Source organism: Cervus elaphus, chromosome 15, assembly GCF_910594005.1.
Source record: "Cervus elaphus chromosome 15, mCerEla1.1, whole genome shotgun sequence".
NCBI classification, from domain to species: domain Eukaryota; kingdom Metazoa; phylum Chordata; class Mammalia; order Artiodactyla; family Cervidae; genus Cervus; species Cervus elaphus.
Window position 1 is genome coordinate 11,265,001 of NC_057829.1, and position 15,386 is coordinate 11,280,386.

General features: G+C 64.7%; 4 non-coding genes across 4 annotated transcripts; all 4 read right to left on the reverse strand.

Moving 5' to 3' along the window:
• Window positions 1-852: 852 nt before the first annotated feature.
• On the reverse strand, window positions 853-971 carry LOC122709780. The gene has a single exon (XR_006345740.1). It is a non-coding gene; the product is annotated as a 5S ribosomal RNA (ribosomal RNA).
• A 3,513-nt stretch (window positions 972-4,484) lies between these two features.
• On the reverse strand, window positions 4,485-4,603 carry LOC122709781. The gene has a single exon (XR_006345741.1). It is a non-coding gene; the product is annotated as a 5S ribosomal RNA (ribosomal RNA).
• A 3,524-nt stretch (window positions 4,604-8,127) lies between these two features.
• LOC122709783 lies at window positions 8,128-8,246 on the reverse strand. The gene has a single exon (XR_006345743.1). It is a non-coding gene; the product is annotated as a 5S ribosomal RNA (ribosomal RNA).
• Window positions 8,247-11,766: 3,520 nt separating this feature from the next.
• LOC122709784 lies at window positions 11,767-11,885 on the reverse strand. The gene has a single exon (XR_006345744.1). It is a non-coding gene; the product is annotated as a 5S ribosomal RNA (ribosomal RNA).
• Between the last annotated feature and the right edge of the window lie 3,501 nt (window positions 11,886-15,386).

A 15,386-nucleotide genomic window follows, 5' to 3' on the forward strand; every position in this document is an offset into this window, starting at 1 on the left:
GTGGCGTCCCCAAGACGTCTTGGCAGCCGAGGTCTCAAAGGTCCCCTTCGGCTTGGCTTCCTAAGGCAAGACCCAGCCCCCGCCCAAAGGCCAGAGGGTGAGTGTGTGAGAGTGTGTGTGCGAGTGTGTCAGGGGGCAAGGGTGTGGGCGGGCCGACTGGGGTCCAGGGGGATACCCAGAATGGAGGGCCGAGGGTGTGGAGGCCGTGGGTTGGGAAGCCTGTGTGGTTCTCTTGCTGTTTCTCTCTCCCTCTTTCTCCATCTCCCTTACCTGTGGTTTCTGGCTCCTGACCTGTCTCGGCGGCAGGGTGGGTGTGTGGGTGTGTGTGTGGGGTGTGTGTGTGTGTGTGTGTGTGTGTGTGTGTGTGTGTGTGTGTGTGAGCCCGCGGGAGAGCACGCGCAGTCGCGTGCGAGGATGGCACTAGGGTTGCGGGGGGGGCGGGGGCGTGGGGCAGCCGCCCCCCCCCCCCCCCCCAGGATTACCTGAGGCTTGCCTAGGGAGCCCCAGACGGAGACTGGAAGGTCATCTGGTTTTTTGGAAGCCGAAAGCGGAGGGGCTCTCGGGCCGCACGGAGGCAGCCCAGGTCTGTGGCGGGCGTCGGACCCCGCCCCCCAGGCCCGGGTCACCCACCCGCGGAGGGGCTGGGGCCGGGGGGATCCAAGAGATGGGACGCCCGCTGCTGCCTGCGAGGGCCGCCGGCTGGAAGGCAGGCGACCGACGGCTGTGAGCGCGGTGGGGTGCGAGGGGCCAGGGTTGGGGCGGGGGCTTGCGGTGCAGGCCACGCCAGGGGTGGGGCTGGGGGAGGTGTGGGGCGGGAGAGGGGGCGGGGGCTAAAGGAGAGGGGAGGCAAAAAGCCTACAGCACCCGGTATTCCCAGGCGGTCTCCCATCCAAGTACTAACCAGGCCCGACCCTGCTTAGCTTCCGAGATCAGACGAGATCGGGCGCGTTCAGGGTGGTATGGCCGTAGACGGAGGCGGCTGCCTCCAAGCGCCCTAAGAGCCCCGCGCCGCGCCGCGCCTCCCTTTCGCTGTGACCTGCCTGCCGGGCGGGCCAGCCGGCCGCACCTCTCCAGGGGCCGCGCGCTGTACCTGAGCCGGACGACCCGCCACCGGACTCTGGCCGGCCAGGGCCGGCAGCCCGGCGGCCGGCCGACGCCGCCCCGCCCCCGCTCACCATCCCCGTGCGTGCGTGCGGGGGCGGGACGGGCGCGGAGGTCTCGGCGCTCTCCCACCCCGGGCCTCTGCAGGCCCGCCCCCGCTGGGCGGCGCCCCCACCCCCAGCCCGTTCGCTGCACAGGGCCAGGTGGCCCCGGAGGTCTCTGGCTTCCGGGCCCGCCGCTGCCCGCCGCCCGCGGGCCTCTGAGCCTCCTCTGGGCCTCCTGCGCAGCCCAGCTGGAGCCCTGAGCGCCCATCCTGCCCGGCACCTGCCCGGTGCCCAAACCCACGGGGAGCCAGCAGCGCGGCCGACAGGAGCGCGTCAGCCCCGCCCCTTCGCCCTATCCAGGCCCCACTTGCCCCCACGCCGCCCGCCAAGCACAGGACCGTCCTGAGAGAGCAGACGGCCGACAGGCAGGCACACGGACAGACACACAAGACACTCGCCTCACGCACCCACGCCAAGTGAGACAAGCCGGCTGGCGCAAGCTCGTCAGCCAGAGCCAGGGCCCCAGCAACCTGTGAGAGGCCGGGGCCAGAGGAAGGGACTGGAGGCCGGGTGTCAGGAGACACAGAGGCAGAGAGAGACTGAGGTTCAGAGACAGACTCGAAGACAGGGAGAGGGAGATGCAGCCGGACAGACAGACGGGAGCGCGCGCGCACGCACACACACACACACACACACACACACACACACACACACACACACACACAGAGGGAGACACAGCGACTGACGGACAGAAAACGGGAGGCAGACACGGGAGAGAGGATGGCATCCGATCCGAGACAGACACAATGGCACAGTCCCTGACCCACCTGAGAGAGAGGCCAGGCGGAAGAAGCAGCTTCCCCAAGGGAGGGGGCATCAGCCTTGGGCCCCGGGCCCCAGCTGCACGCGGTGCCCTGGGGCTGGCAGAGCCCCGTGGGATCCCCAAGACGTCTTGGCAGCCGAGGTCTCAAAGGTCCCCTTCGGCTTGGCTTCCTAATAAGGCAAGACCCAGCCCCCGCCCAAAGGCCAGAGCGTGAGTGTGTGAGAGTGTGTGTGTGAGAGTGTCAGGGGGCAAGGGTGTGGGCGGGCCGACTGGGGTCGGGGGTGGGGGCGGTGGGGGGGCGGGGAGGGGGGGGGGGCCGGGGCGGGATACCCAGAATGGGGGGGGAAGGGTGTGGAGCTGGGGGGTTGCATATCATGTGGGGTCCAAGGATACCGGACGGTCATCTTGTTTCTTGCAATCCGAATGCGGAGTGGCCCTCCGGCCTCTTGGAGGCAACCCAGGTCTGCGTTGGGAGTCGGGGCCCCGGTCATCCTCCCGCAGAGGGGCTATGGCCGTGGCGATCCAAAAGTTGGCACGCTGCTACCCGCCATGCCCGCTGACTGGCTGGCCGGCTGGCCAAAGGCCCTGTTGGCTGGAAGATAGGCTACGGCTTGAGGGCGTTCGGGTCATATCTGGTTTTATTCCGATGGTGTGCCTCATCCTAATGTTACTTGGTTGATGATAGGAGAATCTCTGAGTGACACTATTTCCTTGCTTTTCAATGGATCCCTTTTGTTGCAGAACCTTTCCCTTGAAAGTGAAGGAACCTATGTCTGCACAGGCACTAATGCTCTTGCAAAGGCAAAAGCAATTCCGTCCTCCACTAGCTTGGTAAGCACCAAGTCCTTCTTGTCTTCAAGTGCTTCCTATAATACGTGCAAAGGAGGACCCGGTTTTGTGGATTCTGGAGTCAAGGAGTTAACAAGTGGACGTTACATGGTTTTAAGCATTGCTGTCACTGCCCACTTACAAACCGCCTCTAAATTTAACCCTCTGTCTTACCTGTTCTTCTCTCAGAAGGCTGTGACTGCCTTGCTGCTGCTTGTCTGCCTAAGAACCCACAATGAGATATTAACTTTCTGCCCAGAATCAAGATCCTTCATACTCTGCCTCTGTGTGCATGCTTGTGTGCCACGTTGCTTCAGTCCTGCCTGCCTGACTGTTGTGACCCCATGGGCTGTAGCCCGCCAGGCTCCTCTTACTGTAGGAGCCTCCAGGCAAGCATGCTGAAGTAGGTTGTCATGTGGTCCTCCAGGGGATCTTCCCAACCCAGGTATCAAACCCACATCTCCTTCATTCCCTGCATGGGCAGACAGGTTCTTTACTGCTAGCACCACCTGGGAAGCGCATTCTGGCTCTACATCTCCTTAATTTATAACTAAACTCTGTTCTAGGCAACGCAGTTTCCCGCACTCTGATCCAACACCACACACACGCACACACACACAGAGGGAGACACAGCGACTGACGGACAGAAGACGGGAGGCAGGCACAGGAGCGAGGATGGCATCCGATCCGAGACAGACACAGTGGCACAGTCCCTGACCCACCTCAGAGAGAGGCCAGGCTGAAGAAGCAGCTTCCCCAAGGGAGGGGGCGTCAGCCTTGGGCCCCGGGCCCCAGCTGCACGCGGTGCCCTGGGGCTGGCAGAGCCCCCCCCCCCCCCAACGTGGCGTCCCCAAGACGTCTTGGCAGCCGAGGTCTCAAAGGTCCCCTTCGGCTTGGCTTCCTAAGGCAAGACCCAGCCCCCGCCCAAAGGCCAGAGGGTGAGTGTGTGAGAGTGTGTGTGCGAGTGTGTCAGGGGGCAAGGGTGTGGGCGGGCCGACTGGGGTCCAGGGGGATACCCAGAATGGAGGGCCGAGGGTGTGGAGGCCGTGGGTTGGGAAGCCTGTGTGGTTCTCTTGCTGTTTCTCTCTCCCTCTTTCTCCATCTCCCTTACCTGTGGTTTCTGGCTCCTGACCTGTCTCGGCGGGGGGGGGGGTGTGTGGGTGTGTGTGTGGGGTGTGTGTGTGTGTGTGTGTGTGTGTGTGTGTGTGTGTGTGAGCCCGCGGGAGAGCACGCGCAGTCGCGTGCGAGGATGGCACTAGGGTTGCGGGTGGGGCTGGGGCGTGGGGCAGCCGCCCCACCCCCACGCCCCCAGGATTACCTGAGGCTTGCCTAGGGAGCCCCAGACGGAGACTGGAAGGTCATCTGGTTTTTTGGAAGCCGAAAGCGGAGGGGCTCTCGGGCCGCACGGAGGCAGCCCAGGTCTGTGGCGGGCGTCGGACCCCGCCCCCCAGGCCCGGGTCACCCACCCGCGGAGGGGCTGGGGCCGGGGGGATCCAAGAGATGGGACGCCCGCTGCTGCCTGCGAGGGCCGCCGGCTGGAAGGCAGGCGACCGACGGCTGTGAGCGCGGTGGGGTGCGAGGGGCCAGGGTTGGGGCGGGGGCTTGCGGTGCAGGCCACGCCAGGGGTGGGGCTGGGGGAGGTGTGGGGCGGGAGAGGGGGCGGGGGCTAAAGGAGAGGGGAGGCAAAAAGCCTACAGCACCCGGTATTCCCAGGCGGTCTCCCATCCAAGTACTAACCAGGCCCGACCCTGCTTAGCTTCCGAGATCAGACGAGATCGGGCGCGTTCAGGGTGGTATGGCCGTAGACGGAGGTGGCTGCCTCCAAGCGCCCTAAGAGCCCCGCGCCGCGCCGCGCCTCCCTTTCGCTGTGACCTGCCTGCCGGGCGGGCCAGCCGGCCGCACCTCTCCAGGGGCCGCGCGCTGTACCTGAGCCGGACGACCCGCCACCGGACTCCGGCCGGCCAGGGCCGGCAGCCCGGCGGCCGGCCGACGCCGCCCCGCCCCCGCTCACCATCCCCGTGCGTGCGTGCGGGGGCGGGACGGGCGCGGAGGTCTCGGCGCTCTCCCACCCCGGGCCTCTGCAGGCCCGCCCCCGCTGGGCGGCGCCCCCACCCCCAGCCCATTCGCTGCACAGGGCCAGGTGGCCCCGGAGGTCTCTGGCTTCCGGGCCCGCCGCTGCCCGCCGCCCGCGGGCCTCTGAGCCTCCTCTGGGCCTCCTGCGCAGCCCAGCTGGAGCCCTGAGCGCCCATCCTGCCCGGCACCTGCCCGGTGCCCAAACCCACGGGGAGCCAGCAGCGCGGCCGACAGGAGCGCGTCAGCCCCGCCCCTTCGCCCTATCCAGGCCCCACTTGCCCCCACGCCGCCCGCCAAGCACAGGACCGTCCTGAGAGAGCAGACGGCCGACAGGCAGGCACACGGACAGACACACAAGACACTCGCCTCACGCACCCACGCCAAGTGAGACAAGCCGGCTGGCGCAAGCTCGTCAGCCAGAGCCAGGGCCCCAGCAACCTGTGAGAGGCCGGGGCCAGAGGAAGGGACTGGAGGCCGGGTGTCAGGAGACACAGAGGCAGAGAGAGACTGAGGTTCAGAGACAGACTCGAAGACAGGGAGAGGGAGATGCAGCCGGACAGACAGACGGGAGCGCGCGCGCACGCAGACACACACACACACACACACACACACACACACACACACACACACACACACACAGACAGGGAGACACAGCGACTGACGGACAGAAGACGGGAGGCAGACACGGGAGAGAGGATGGCATCCGATCCGAGACAGACACAATGGCACAGTCCCTGACCCACCTCAGAGAGAGGCCAGGCGGAAGAAGCAGCTTCCCCAAGGGAGGGGGCATCAGCCTTGGGCCCCGGGCCCCAGCTGCACGCGGTGCCCTGGGGCTGGCAGAGCCCCGTGGGATCCCCAAGACGTCTTGGCAGCCGAGGTCTCAAAGGTCCCCTTCGGCTTGGCTTCCTAATAAGGCAAGACCCAGCCCCCGCCCAAAGGCCAGAGCGTGAGTGTGTGAGAGTGTGTGTGTGTGAGTGTCAGGGGGCAAGGGTGTGGGCGGGCCGACTGGGGTCGGGGGTGGGGGGGTGGGGGGGCGGGGAGGGGGGGGGGAGGCCGGGGCGGGATACCCAGAATGGAGGGGGAAGGGTGTGGAGCTGGGGGGTTGCATATCATGTGGGGTCCAAGCATACCGGACGGTCATCTTGTTTCTTGCAATCCGAATGCGGAGTGGCCCTCCGGCCTCTTGGAGGCAACCCAGGTCTGCGTTGGGAGTCGGGGCCCCGGTCATCCTCCCGCAGAGGGGCTATGGCCGTGGCGATCCAAAAGTTGGCACGCTGCTACCCGCCATGCCCGCTGACTGGCTGGCCGGCTGGCCAAAGGCCCTGTTGGCTGGAAGATAGGCTACGGCTTGAGGGCGTTCGGGTCATATCTGGTTTTATTCCGATGGTGTGCCTCATCCTAATGTTACTTGGTTGATGATAGGAGAATCTCTGAGTGACACTATTTCCTTGCTTTTCAATGGATCCCTTTTGTTGCAGAACCTTTCCCTTGAAAGTGAAGGAACCTATGTCTGCACAGGCACTAATGCTCTTGCAAAGGCAAAAGCAATTCCGTCCTCCACTAGCTTGGTAAGCACCAAGTCCTTCTTGTCTTCAAGTGCTTCCTATAATACGTGCAAAGGAGGACCCGGTTTTGTGGATTCTGGAGTCAAGGAGTTAACAAGTGGACGTTACATGGTTTTAAGCATTGCTGTCACTGCCCACTTACAAACCGCCTCTAAATTTAACCCTCTGTCTTACCTGTTCTTCTCTCAGAAGGCTGTGACTGCCTTGCTGCTGCTTGTCTGCCTAAGAACCCACAATGAGATATTAACTTTCTGCCCAGAATCAAGATCCTTCATACTCTGCCTCTGTGTGCATGCTTGTGTGCCACGTTGCTTCAGTCCTGCCTGCCTGACTGTTGTGACCCCATGGGCTGTAGCCCGCCAGGCTCCTCTTACTGTAGGAGCCTCCAGGCAAGCATGCTGAAGTAGGTTGTCATGTGGTCCTCCAGGGGATCTTCCCAACCCAGGTATCAAACCCACATCTCCTTCATTCCCTGCATGGGCAGACAGGTTCTTTACTGCTAGCACCACCTGGGAAGCGCATTCTGGCTCTACATCTCCTTAATTTATAACTAAACTCTGTTCTAGGCAACGCAGTTTCCCGCACTCTGATCCAACACCACACACACGCACACACACACAGAGGGAGACACAGCGACTGACGGACAGAAGACGGGAGGCAGGCACAGGAGCGAGGATGGCATCCGATCCGAGACAGACACAGTGGCACAGTCCCTGACCCACCTCAGAGAGAGGCCAGGCTGAAGAAGCAGCTTCCCCAAGGGAGGGGGCGTCAGCCTTGGGCCCCGGGCCCCAGCTGCACGCGGTGCCCTGGGGCTGGCAGAGCCCCCCCCCCCCCAACGTGGCGTCCCCAAGACGTCTTGGCAGCCGAGGTCTCAAAGGTCCCCTTCGGCTTGGCTTCCTAAGGCAAGACCCAGCCCCCGCCCAAAGGCCAGAGGGTGAGTGTGTGAGAGTGTGTGTGCGAGTGTGTCAGGGGGCAAGGGTGTGGGCGGGCCGACTGGGGTCCAGGGGGATACCCAGAATGGAGGGCCCAGGGTGTGGAGGCCGTGGGTTGGGAAGCCTGTGTGGTTCTCTTGCTGTTTCTCTCTCCCTCTTTCTCCATCTCCCTTACCTGTGGTTTCTGGCTCCTGACCTGTCTCGGCGGCAGGGTGGGTGTGTGGGTGTGTGTGTGGGGTGTGTGTGTGTGTGTGTGTGTGTGTGTGTGTGTGTGTGTGTGTGAGCCCGCGGGAGAGCACGCGCAGTCGCGTGCGAGGATGGCACTAGGGTTGCGGGTGGGGCTGGGGCGTGGGGCAGCCGCCCCCCCCCACCCCCCCAGGATTACCTGAGGCTTGCCTAGGGAGCCCCAGACGGAGACTGGAAGGTCATCTGGTTTTTTGGAAGCCGAAAGCGGAGGGGCTCTCGGGCCGCACGGAGGCAGCCCAGGTCTGTGGCGGGCGTCGGACCCCGCCCCCCAGGCCCGGGTCACCCACCCGCGGAGGGGCTGGGGCCGGGGGGATCCAAGAGATGGGACGCCCGCTGCTGCCTGCGAGGGCCGCCGGCTGGAAGGCAGGCGACCGACGGCTGTGAGCGCGGTGGGGTGCGAGGGGCCAGGGTTGGGGCGGGGGCTTGCGGTGCAGGCCACGCCAGGGGTGGGGCTGGGGGAGGTGTGGGGCGGGAGAGGGGGCGGGGGCTAAAGGAGAGGGGAGGCAAAAAGCCTACAGCACCCGGTATTCCCAGGCGGTCTCCCATCCAAGTACTAACCAGGCCCGACCCTGCTTAGCTTCCGAGATCAGACGAGATCGGGCGCGTTCAGGGTGGTATGGCCGTAGACGGAGGCGGCTGCCTCCAAGCGCCCTAAGAGCCCCGCGCCGCGCCGCGCCTCCCTTTCGCTGTGACCTGCCTGCCGGGCGGGCCAGCCGGCCGCACCTCTCCAGGGGCCGCGCGCTGTACCTGAGCCGGACGACCCGCCACCGGACTCCGGCCGGCCAGGGCCGGCAGCCCGGCGGCCGGCCGACGCCGCCCCGCCCCCGCTCACCATCCCCGTGCGTGCGTGCGTGCGGGGGCGGGACGGGCGCGGAGGTCTCGGCGCTCTCCCACCCCGGGCCTCTGCAGGCCCGCCCCCGCTGGGCGGCGCCCCCACCCCCAGCCCGTTCGCTGCACAGGGCCAGGTGGCCCCGGAGGTCTCTGGCTTCCGGGCCCGCCGCTGCCCGCCGCCCGCGGGCCTCTGAGCCTCCTCTGGGCCTCCTGCGCAGCCCAGCTGGAGCCCTGAGCGCCCATCCTGCCCGGCACCTGCCCGGTGCCCAAACCCACGGGGAGCCAGCAGCGCGGCCGACAGGAGCGCGTCAGCCCCGCCCCTTCGCCCTATCCAGGCCCCACTTGCCCCCACGCCGCCCGCCAAGCACAGGACCGTCCTGAGAGAGCAGACGGCCGACAGGCAGGCACACGGACAGACACACAAGACACTCGCCTCACGCACCCACGCCAAGTGAGACAAGCCGGCTGGCGCAAGCTCGTCAGCCAGAGCCAGGGCCCCAGCAACCTGTGAGAGGCCGGGGCCAGAGGAAGGGACTGGAGGCCGGGTGTCAGGAGACACAGAGGCAGAGAGAGACTGAGGTTCAGAGACAGACTCGAAGACAGGGAGAGGGAGATGCAGCCGGACAGACAGACGGGAGCGCGCGCGCACGCAGACACACACACACACACACACACACACACACACACACACAGACAGGGAGACACAGCGACTGACGGACAGAAGACGGGAGGCAGACACGGGAGAGAGGATGGCATCCGATCCGAGACAGACACAATGGCACAGTCCCTGACCCACCTGAGAGAGAGGCCAGGCGGAAGAAGCAGCTTCCCCAAGGGAGGGGGCATCAGCCTTGGGCCCCGGGCCCCAGCTGCACGCGGTGCCCTGGGGCTGGCAGAGCCCCGTGGGATCCCCAAGACGTCTTGGCAGCCGAGGTCTCAAAGGTCCCCTTCGGCTTGGCTTCCTAATAAGGCAAGACCCAGCCCCCGCCCAAAGGCCAGAGCGTGAGTGTGTGAGAGTGTGTGTGTGTGAGTGTCAGGGGGCAAGGGTGTGGGCGGGCCGACTGGGGTCGGGGGTGGGGGGGGTGGGGGGGCGGGGAGGGGGGGGGGGGGGCGGGGGCGGGATACCCAGAATGGAGGGGGAAGGGTGTGGAGCTGGGGGGTTGCATATCATGTGGGGTCCAAGCATACCGGACGGTCATCTTGTTTCTTGCAATCCGAATGCGGAGTGGCCCTCCGGCCTCTTGGAGGCAACCCAGGTCTGCGTTGGGAGTCGGGGCCCCGGTCATCCTCCCGCAGAGGGGCTATGGCCGTGGCGATCCAAAAGTTGGCACGCTGCTACCCGCCATGCCCGCTGACTGGCTGGCCGGCTGGCCAAAGGCCCTGTTGGCTGGAAGATAGGCTACGGCTTGAGGGCGTTCGGGTCATATCTGGTTTTATTCCGATGGTGTGCCTCATCCTAATGTTACTTGGTTGATGATAGGAGAATCTCTGAGTGACACTATTTCCTTGCTTTTCAATGGATCCCTTTTGTTGCAGAACCTTTCCCTTGAAAGTGAAGGAACCTATGTCTGCACAGGCACTAATGCTCTTGCAAAGGCAAAAGCAATTCCGTCCTCCACTAGCTTGGTAAGCACCAAGTCCTTCTTGTCTTCAAGTGCTTCCTATAATACGTGCAAAGGAGGACCCGGTTTTGTGGATTCTGGAGTCAAGGAGTTAACAAGTGGACGTTACATGGTTTTAAGCATTGCTGTCACTGCCCACTTACAAACCGCCTCTAAATTTAACCCTCTGTCTTACCTGTTCTTCTCTCAGAAGGCTGTGACTGCCTTGCTGCTGCTTGTCTGCCTAAGAACCCACAATGAGATATTAACTTTCTGCCCAGAATCAAGATCCTTCATACTCTGCCTCTGTGTGCATGCTTGTGTGCCACGTTGCTTCAGTCCTGCCTGCCTGACTGTTGTGACCCCATGGGCTGTAGCCCGCCAGGCTCCTCTTACTGTAGGAGCCTCCAGGCAAGCATGCTGAAGTAGGTTGTCATGTGGTCCTCCAGGGGATCTTCCCAACCCAGGTATCAAACCCACATCTCCTTCATTCCCTGCATGGGCAGACAGGTTCTTTACTGCTAGCACCACCTGGGAAGCGCATTCTGGCTCTACATCTCCTTAATTTATAACTAAACTCTGTTCTAGGCAACGCAGTTTCCCGCACTCTGATCCAACACCACACACACGCACACACACACAGAGGGAGACACAGCGACTGACGGACAGAAGACGGGAGGCAGGCACAGGAGCGAGGATGGCATCCGATCCGAGACAGACACAGTGGCACAGTCCCTGACCCACCTCAGAGAGAGGCCAGGCTGAAGAAGCAGCTTCCCCAAGGGAGGGGGCGTCAGCCTTGGGCCCCGGGCCCCAGCTGCACGCGGTGCCCTGGGGCTGGCAGAGCCCCCCCCCCCCAACGTGGCGTCCCCAAGACGTCTTGGCAGCCGAGGTCTCAAAGGTCCCCTTCGGCTTGGCTTCCTAAGGCAAGACCCAGCCCCCGCCCAAAGGCCAGAGGGTGAGTGTGTGAGAGTGTGTGTGCGAGTGTGTCAGGGGGCAAGGGTGTGGGCGGGCCGACTGGGGTCCAGGGGGATACCCAGAATGGAGGGCCGAGGGTGTGGAGGCCGTGGGTTGGGAAGCCTGTGTGGTTCTCTTGCTGTTTCTCTCTCCCTCTTTCTCCATCTCCCTTACCTGTGGTTTCTGGCTCCTGACCTGTCTCGGCGGCAGGGTGGGTGTGTGGGTGTGTGTGTGGGGTGTGTGTGTGTGTGTGTGTGTGTGTGTGTGTGTGTGTGTGTGTGTGTGTGAGCCCGCGGGAGAGCACGCGCAGTCGCGTGCGAGGATGGCACTAGGGTTGCGGGTGGGGCTGGGGCGTGGGGCAGCCGCCCCCCCCCCCCCCCCCAGGATTACCTGAGGCTTGCCTAGGGAGCCCCAGACGGAGACTGGAAGGTCATCTGGTTTTTTGGAAGCCGAAAGCGGAGGGGCTCTCGGGCCGCACGGAGGCAGCCCAGGTCTGTGGCGGGCGTCGGACCCCGCCCCCCAGGCCCGGGTCACCCACCCGCGGAGGGGCTGGGGCCGGGGGATCCAAGAGATGGGACGCCCGCTGCTGCCTGCGAGGGCCGCCGGCTGGAAGGCAGGCGACCGACGGCTGTGAGCGCGGTGGGGTGCGAGGGGCCAGGGTTGGGGCGGGGGCTTGCGGTGCAGGCCACGCCAGGGGTGGGGCTGGGGGAGGTGTGGGGCGGGAGAGGGGGCGGGGGCTAAAGGAGAGGGGAGGCAAAAAGCCTACAGCACCCGGTATTCCCAGGCGGTCTCCCATCCAAGTACTAACCAGGCCCGACCCTGCTTAGCTTCCGAGATCAGACGAGATCGGGCGCGTTCAGGGTGGTATGGCCGTAGACGGAGGCGGCTGCCTCCAAGCGCCCTAAGAGCCCCGCGCCGCGCCGCGCCTCCCTTTCGCTGTGACCTGCCTGCCGGGCGGGCCAGCCGGCCGCACCTCTCCAGGGGCCGCGCGCTGTACCTGAGCCGGACGACCCGCCACCGGACTCCGGCCGGCCAGGGCCGGCAGCCCGGCGGCCGGCCGACGCCGCCCCGCCCCCGCTCACCATCCCCGTGCGTGCGTGCGTGCGGGGGCGGGACGGGCGCGGAGGTCTCGGCGCTCTCCCACCCCGGGCCTCTGCAGGCCCGCCCCCGCTGGGCGGCGCCCCCACCCCCAGCCCGTTCGCTGCACAGGGCCAGGTGGCCCCGGAGGTCTCTGGCTTCCGGGCCCGCCGCTGCCCGCCGCCCGCGGGCCTCTGAGCCTCCTCTGGGCCTCCTGCGCAGCCCAGCTGGAGCCCTGAGCGCCCATCCTGCCCGGCACCTGCCCGGTGCCCAAACCCACGGGGAGCCAGCAGCGCGGCCGACAGGAGCGCGTCAGCCCCGCCCCTTCGCCCTATCCAGGCCCCACTTGCCCCCACGCCGCCCGCCAAGCACAGGACCGTCCTGAGAGAGCAGACGGCCGACAGGCAGGCACACGGACAGACACACAAGACACTCGCCTCACGCACCCACGCCAAGTGAGACAAGCCGGCTGGCGCAAGCTCGTCAGCCAGAGCCAGGGCCCCAGCAACCTGTGAGAGGCCGGGGCCAGAGGAAGGGACTGGAGGCCGGGTGTCAGGAGACACAGAGGCAGAGAGAGACTGAGGTTCAGAGACAGACTCGAAGACAGGGAGAGGGAGATGCAGCCGGACAGACAGACGGGAGCGCGCGCGCACGCAGACACACACACACACACACACACACACACACACACACAGGGAGACACAGCGACTGACGGACAGAAAACGGGAGGCAGACACGGGAGAGAGGATGGCATCCGATCCGAGACAGACACAATGGCACAGTCCCTGACCCACCTCAGAGAGAGGCCAGGCGGAAGAAGCAGCTTCCCCAAGGGAGGGGGCATCAGCCTTGGGCCCCGGGCCCCAGCTGCACGCGGTGCCCTGGGGCTGGCAGAGCCCCGTGGGATCCCCAAGACGTCTTGGCAGCCGAGGTCTCAAAGGTCCCCTTCGGCTTGGCTTCCTAATAAGGCAAGACCCAGCCCCCGCCCAAAGGCCAGAGCGTGAGTGTGTGAGAGTGTGTGTGTGTGAGTGTCAGGGGGCAAGGGTGTGGGCGGGCCGACTGGGGTCGGGGGTGGGGGGGTGGGGGGGGGGGGGGGGGGGGGGAGGCCGGGGCGGGATACCCAGAAGGGAGGGGGAAGGGTGTGGAGCTGGGGGGTTGCATATCATGTGGGGTCCAAGCATACCGGACGGTCATCTTGTTTCTTGCAATCCGAATGCGGAGTGGCCCTCCGGCCTCTTGGAGGCAACCCAGGTCTGCGTTGGGAGTCGGGGCCCCGGTCATCCTCCCGCAGAGGGGCTATGGCCGTGGCGATCCAAAAGTTGGCACGCTGCTACCCGCCATGCCCGCTGACTGGCTGGCCGGCTGGCCAAAGGCCCTGTTGGCTGGAAGATAGGCTACGGCTTGAGGGCGTTCGGGTCATACCTGGTTTTATTCCGATGGTGTGCCTCATCCTAATGTTACTTGGTTGATGATAGGAGAATCTCTGAGTGACACTATTTCCTTGCTTTTCAATGGATCCCTTTTGTTGCAGAACCTTTCCCTTGAAAGTGAAGGAACCTATGTCTGCACAGGCACTAATGCTCTTGCAAAGGCAAAAGCAATTCCGTCCTCCACTAGCTTGGTAAGCACCAAGTCCTTCTTGTCTTCAAGTGCTTCCTATAATACGTGCAAAGGAGGACCCGGTTTTGTGGATTCTGGAGTCAAGGAGTTAACAAGTGGACGTTACATGGTTTTAAGCATTGCTGTCACTGCCCACTTACAAACCGCCTCTAAATTTAACCCTCTGTCTTACCTGTTCTTCTCTCAGAAGGCTGTGACTGCCTTGCTGCTGCTTGTCTGCCTAAGAACCCACAATGAGATATTAACTTTCTGCCCAGAATCAAGATCCTTCATACTCTGCCTCTGTGTGCATGCTTGTGTGCCACGTTGCTTCAGTCCTGCCTGCCTGACTGTTGTGACCCCATGGGCTGTAGCCCGCCAGGCTCCTCTTACTGTAGGAGCCTCCAGGCAAGCATGCTGAAGTAGGTTGTCATGTGGTCCTCCAGGGGATCTTCCCAACCCAGGTATCAAACCCACATCTCCTTCATTCCCTGCATGGGCAGACAGGTTCTTTACTGCTAGCACCACCTGGGAAGCGCATTCTGGCTCTACATCTCCTTAATTTATAACTAAACTCTGTTCTAGGCAACGCAGTTTCCCGCACTCTGATCCAACACCACACACACGCACACACACACAGAGGGAGACACAGCGACTGACGGACAGAAGACGGGAGGCAGGCACAGGAGCGAGGATGGCATCCGATCCGAGACAGACACAGTGGCACAGTCCCTGACCCACCTCAGAGAGAGGCCAGGCTGAAGAAGCAGCTTCCCCAAGGGAGGGGGCGTCAGCCTTGGGCCCCGGGCCCCAGCTGCACGCGGTGCCCTGGGGCTGGCAGAGCCCCCCCCCCCCACCGTGGCGTCCCCAAGACGTCTTGGCAGCCGAGGTCTCAAAGGTCCCCTTCGGCTTGGCTTCCTAAGGCAAGACCCAGCCCCCGCCCAAAGGCCAGAGGGTGAGTGTGTGAGAGTGTGTGTGCGAGTGTGTCAGGGGGCAAGGGTGTGGGCGGGCCGACTGGGGTCCAGGGGGATACCCAGAATGGAGGGCCGAGGGTGTGGAGGCCGTGGGTTGGGAAGCCTGTGTGGTTCTCTTGCTGTTTCTCTCTCCCTCTTTCTCCATCTCCCTTACCTGTGGTTTCTGGCTCCTGACCTGTCTCGGCGGCAGGGTGGGTGTGTGGGTGTGTGTGTGGGGTGTGTGTGTGTGTGTGTGTGTGTGTGTGTGTGTGTGTGTGAGCCCGCGGGAGAGCACGCGCAGTCGCGTGCGAGGATGGCACTAGGGTTGCGGGTGGGGCTGGGGCGTGGGGCAGCCGCCCCCCCCCCCCCCCCCAGGATTACCTGAGGCTTGCCTAGGGAGCCCCAGACGGAGACTGGAAGGTCATCTGGTTTTTTGGAAGCCGAAAGCGGAGGGGCTCTCGGGCCGCACGGAGGCAGCCCAGGTCTGTGGCGGGCGTCGGACCCCGCCCCCCAGGCCCGGGTCACCCACCCGCGGAGGGGCTGGGGCCGGGGGATCCAAGAGATGGGACGCCCGCTGCTGCCTGCGAGGGCCGCCGGCTGGAAGGCAGGCGACCGACGGCTGTGAGCGCGGTGGGGTGCGAGGGGCCAGGGTTGGGGCGGGGGCTTGCGGTGCAGGCCACGCCAGGGGTGGGGCTGGGGGAGGTGTGGGGCGGGAGAGGGGGCGGGGGCTAAAGGAGAGGGGAGGCAAAA